This window comes from Humulus lupulus, chromosome 2 (genome assembly GCF_963169125.1).
Source record: "Humulus lupulus chromosome 2, drHumLupu1.1, whole genome shotgun sequence".
In the NCBI taxonomy this organism is placed as follows: domain Eukaryota; kingdom Viridiplantae; phylum Streptophyta; class Magnoliopsida; order Rosales; family Cannabaceae; genus Humulus; species Humulus lupulus.
In genome coordinates, this window is record NC_084794.1 from 87,500,581 (window position 1) to 87,506,390 (window position 5,810).

At 44.2% G+C, this 5,810-nt stretch overlaps 1 non-coding gene across 1 annotated transcript; it reads right to left on the minus strand.

Annotated features, from left to right (window-relative positions):
• Positions 1-1,216: 1,216 nt before the first annotated feature.
• On the minus strand, positions 1,217-1,323 carry LOC133820055 (small nucleolar RNA R71). The gene has a single exon (XR_009886489.1). It is a non-coding gene; the product is annotated as a small nucleolar RNA R71 (small nucleolar RNA).
• Positions 1,324-5,810: the final 4,487 nt, after the last annotated feature.

The window sequence follows — 5,810 nt, forward strand, 5'->3', positions numbered from 1 at the left end:
CATACGATTTATGAATTTGGATCAAAATCTGAAAAGTGAAATTTGAATATGCTAAAATTGAATAGAAATAGATTTCAATGTAGAACGAGAGTATCAAATTAATTTATGTGATTTAGGGCTGTAATCATTGCTTCCTATTGCTTGAATTAACCATAGAAATATAGGGAATTCACATTAGGTCGAGTTTTCTATTTCTTAACTCGAATAGTTAACACTTTTGCATGCCTATTATTTCAGTGAGAAGAGTTTCAGTAGTAATTGCATTAAAACTTAATAGAGTGGATAGTATAGAAGATTAGGATTCCTAATTGTTTCATAGTGAATTTAATCCTTGTATTCTTGTTATTATTTGATTTGTGCAATTTTCATTTATTACTGCAATTTTCATTTATTTCTGTTTTCTTATTTTCAAATTTCACAAATCCAGTTTTTATTAGCCACATAGAAACTAGAAATTAATTATTTGGTAATTGATAAATCAGTCTTCGTGGGACGATACTCATTCTTATCGAGATTTATTACAAATTGCGATTATGTATACTTGCGTAGCTATAAAATTCGCAACAAGTTTTTGGCGCCGTTGCCGGGGACTGATTTTTATTAATATCAATACAATTGATTTTTATTCTAATTTGGTTTTTCTATGTTAATTGTTTTTAACTGTTGTGTTTGAGAATGTTAATTTTAGGTGCCAATTGGTATAGGTGACGTCAAAGGACTGACAATCTTTTGCCCATTAATACTGAAATTGAGAGGACTTGCAGACAGAATAGAAAGCGAAAACGGGTAGCAGAGATGGCCCAACATCAGGGCAATGTGTTGAATGGGGACGCTGCTGAGCCAGTAGTTCGCCCATTCAGAGAATATGTACTTCCTGTTGTTACTGGAGTACAATCATGCATCCAACCGCCGGCAGTTGCAGCCAATAATTTTGAAATTAAGTCGGCAATTTTGCAAATGGTCCAGTCTACTGTCAAGTTTGGTGGACTCCCTACTGAGGATCCTAATACACACATAGCCAATTTCCTGGAGCTGTGTGGATCTTTTAAATACAATGGGGTCACCAACGATGCTATTAGATTGAGATTGTTCTCATTCTCACTACGGGATAGAGCTAAATGTTGGTTGAACTCTCTTCAAGCCAATTCAATCACTACATGGGAGGCATTAGCTCTGAAATTTCTTGCTAAATTTTTCCCTCCATCCAAGGCTGCAAAGTTAAGAGGGGAAATTAATAACTTCTCTCAATTTGATGGAGAGTCTCTTTATGATGCATGGGAGAGGTTTAAGGAACTTTTGAGGAAATGTCCTCATCATGGGAATGAAAAATGGATGCTAGTCCATAATTTTTACAACGGTTTGTGTGGGACAACTCGCACCATTATTGACGCTGCAGCAGAAGGTGCTTTCATGAGCAAGAATGCTAATGAGGCCTATGAATTGCTTGCGGAAATGGCCATGAATAACTATCAGTGGCCTAGTGAACGAGATAGAAATAAGAAGGTAGCCGGTATGCACGAGCTGGATGCTATTACCGCTCTCACTGCTCAAGTTGCATCATTGACCAAGCAACTGCAACAAAATTCTATGGCCACTCAGGTCATGCAAATCCAAGTGGTATGTCATAATTGTTGTGGTCCTCACCCATTTGAGCAGTGAATGGTAGTTGAGATGAAAAACCCCATTCCCATGGAACAGGTGAATATGATGGGAAATTTCAATAGGCAAGCGAATAGTCCATTCTCCAATCTGTTCAATCAAGGGTGGAGAAATCAGCCTAATTTTTTCATGGAGAAATAATCAGGATTTTCAACAAATTCAGCAGCCTATGCTTCAAGCTTCACCTCAGGCACCGTTACAACCATCAATACTACCTGTTGCTCAAGAGAAGACAAATAAGTTACAAGCTGCACTGTTAACTCTGACCAACTCTCAATCTCAATTTATGACAGAAACTTGCTCATCCATCAAGAATCTTGAGATGCAAGTTGGTCAATTGGAAAATATGTTACAAAGTAGGCCTCAAGGAAATTTTCCAAGTAATACAAAGGTGAATCCTAAAGAGCAGTGCAATGCAATCTCTTTGAGGAGTGGGAAGAAGTTGGAAGAGCCAGTCAAGAAGTCTATACCTGCCTCAAAAGTTGAAGTTGAGAATGAGGGTAAGGTAGAAGAAGAGGTTGTTGAAGACCCTGTCACTCTACGCTATGTATTTTTTTTCCTGTGATGGCCTAAGTTCCCCAACTTAGTCAGCCAACCCAACACTAAAACGCACACAAATAATACTCGGATCACAAACTCACACACTCTCGTGTATCAAGTAAATAAACATGCACGAACACAAGTAAAGGCACACACCACAATTACAGGAGCTCTCTCCCAACTTTGTATATTACTCACAAATAACAAAGAACACAAGTGTACATGCGCTGGACATCACATACCGATGGCTCAGGCGTCCAAGCCATATAAATAACATGCCAACAGTGGCAATGGTTGATAACCCCAACCACCTAGGTGTCTGCTGGACCAACCAGCACCAAGCTCATGGGACACTAACTGTTGGCATCTCCTCCAAGGGTCGCGACGTTCCACTTGAATCGTCCTCAGATCTTCCCTAATAATCGTCATGTAAACTGCCCAATTGCACCTGTTCGTAGGGACACCATCGTCAGACGCCTTGGGGACGCCCAGGGGCACGCCACCAGTCAGACGCACGCACGTCAGGAGGTTAGCGCGCGTGCACATGGGCGCAGGCTTGGGTGGAACGGACACTACCGAGCCAAACAATTATTCCTTGGGTGGAGTTTGGTTGAAAAGGATCCTAGAGGGGTCTAGGATGGGAGGTTATAAGGGCTTGAGGATTTGAGCTTGGGAAGGTTTCCAAAAATGGAAATATGTCTCCCAAACAAACATCACATATGTTCCTGCCAGATGGTTAAATCTCCAGAATCCTCCTTAGAGGGGGTGACCTTGGTGCCCCTAGGGGGGGTCTTCTGCCAATGCCTAGGGACGGTGTATAGGCCATATTTAGGTGTTGCTAAGCTTCGAAAATGATGGGAAATCATGTGTTGGTATATTGGTGCATTATGGCACCACGTGGGTTGGTGCGCGCGCGTCTGACTGGTGGCGTGCCCCTGGGCATCCCCAAGGCGTCTGATGATGGTGTCCCTACGAACAGGTGCAATTGGGCAGTTTACATGACGGTTATTAGGGAAGATCTGAGGACGATTCAAGTGGAACGTCGCGACCCTTGGAGGAGATGCCAACAGTTGGTTTCCCATGAGCTTGGTGCTGGTTGGTCCAGCAGACACCTAGGTGGTTGGGGTTGTCAACCATTGCCATTGTTGGCATGTTATTTATATGGCTTGGACGCCTAAGACATCGGTATGTGATGTCCAGCGCATGTACACTTGTGTTCTTTGTTATTTGTGAGTAATAAACAAAGTTGGGAGAGAGCTCCTGTAATTGTGGTGTGTGCCTTTACTTGTGTTCGTGCATGTTTATTTACTTGATACACGAGAGTGTGTGAGTTTGTGATCCGAGTATTGTTTGTGTGCGTTTTAGTGTTGGGTTGGCTGACTAAGTTGGGGAACTTAGGCCATCACAGGAAAAAAAATACATAGCGTAGAGTGACCCTGTGACAACTGGTATCAGAGCTAGGTTTCGTGTTGGGAAACTAGCAACAATGGTGACAATGTTAGAATTGAGAGAAAGGGTGGAACGGCTTGAGGAGTGCGTTGGTGCTCTAGCGGAAGATACTGAAGTCAGTTTGTTCGTTCGTGGCGATGAACATTCGGAGCAGCTGACTCTTCTGTGGAATGCTATCACGGACTTGCAGAAGGATGCCACTGAGAGGATCAGTGTTATCGGTCAGGCGATGACTGAGATGGAGAAGGATCTTTCCGAGAAGATCAAGACGTTGTCTGAGGACGTCTTAGTTCTTTCACGGTCTCTGAAGGACCGAGCCATGGCATTGGATGCGGATATGGCTTTGTTGAAGAGGGCTATGGCTAATCAGGGCTTTGAGTCTTTTGGTAGTTCCTCCATGGTCAAGGTTCCTGAACCGAAGACCTTTAATGGCAATCGTGATTCAAAGGAATTAGAGAATTTCCTTTGGGATGTCGAACAATATTTCAGAGCCGCGAAGATTCCGGATTCTGAGAAAGTATCGATAACCAGCATGTATCTTCAAGGTGATGCCAAGTTATGGTGGCGCACTAGGATGGAGGATGATGCTAGCGTGGGCCGTCCCAAGATTGAGACATGGGATGTCTTGAAGAAGGAATTGAAAGATCAATTCCTCCCTTGTAACACAGCGTGGGTTGCGAGGGAGTCTCTCAAAAAGTTAAAGCACACTGGACCAGCAAGAGATTACGTTAAGGAATTTAGTTCCTTATTGCTGGATATTAAGAACATGTCCGAGGAGGACAAATTATTCAACTTTCTATCAGGTCTTCAGCCGTGGGCACAGGCTGAACTTCGAAGGCAAGCAGTGACGGACCTACCCACTTCCATTGCTGCGGCCGAAAAGCTGGTAGATTTTAAATACACAGCCCAGACTTCGCAGGGGAATGCGAGTAAGAAGTCTAACAATGGTGGGAAGAAGAAGAAGAAGAACAACAAACCCTCGGGTTCTCAGGGAGGACAGAGAAACGATGGGAAGAAGAAAGATGGTGGGGGAGGGAACGAACGGAATAGTTCCTCCAACACATCTGACAATCGTGGCAAAGGGAAAAATGGGGGCTGCTTTATCTGCCAAGGCCCACATTTTGCGAGGGAATGTCCCTTAAGAGGAAAAGTGAACGCTATGGTTACCGAGGAGACTGAAACCGTGAGCCAAGAAGGACAACCCCAGATGAACCCTCTACAATTGCTGAATGCTTTGACAGTGGGTCCGACTACCCAGTTCAAGGGATTGTTGTACGTTAAAGCTTTTGTCAACAGAAGGGAAGTGAAAGCCATTGTTGACTCTGGTGCGACGAATAATTTTGTTGCACACCGAGAGGCAGAGAGACTGGGTCTCGATGTTGTTCAGAGTTCCAATAAATTGAAAGCTGTGAATTCAGAGGCGAAGCCGATACAGGGCTCGGCAAGGATCACTTTGAAGGTTAGCTCGTGGGAGACAGAGTGCAATCTAATGGTGGTACCTCTGGATGATTTTGATCTGATCCTTGGAATTGAATTTCTGAGTGCGGCTAAAGCCGTGGTGGCACCGCATCTGCGTGGAGTGATGATATGCGACGAGGCAAGGCCGTGTTTCGTCGACGCTGTTGCTGGGAACCAAAGTAGGAGAAAGGTATTGAGCTACAGTCGGCCAAACAGTTCAAGTCAGGTTTGAAAAAGGGAAACGAAGCTTATGTCGCGGCGTTGATAGAGATCAATCCAGACCAAGTTGTTGAAGTACCAGATTCTGTGGCTGAGGTGTTGGCGGAGTATGCGGACATGATGCCGCCTGAGTTACCAAGGGAATTACCACCAAGGAGAGCCATCGATCATAAAATCGAATTAGAATCAGGGACAAGGCCGCCGGCCAAGGCCTCTTACCGGATGGGTCCGGCAGAATTGGCTAAATTAAGAAAACAGTTGGATGACTTACTCGACGCGGGGTTGGTACAGCCATCCAAGGCTCCGTATGGTGCTCCAGTTCTTTTTCAAAGGAAGCAAGACGGATCGCTGCGTATGTCCGTGGATTACAGGGCGCTGAATAAAGTAACAGTGAAGAACAAATATCCAGTGCTGAATGCTGCAGATTTGTTTGATCGGTTATCTAAGGCCTCGTACTTCACAAAGCTAGACCTCAGATCGGGGTA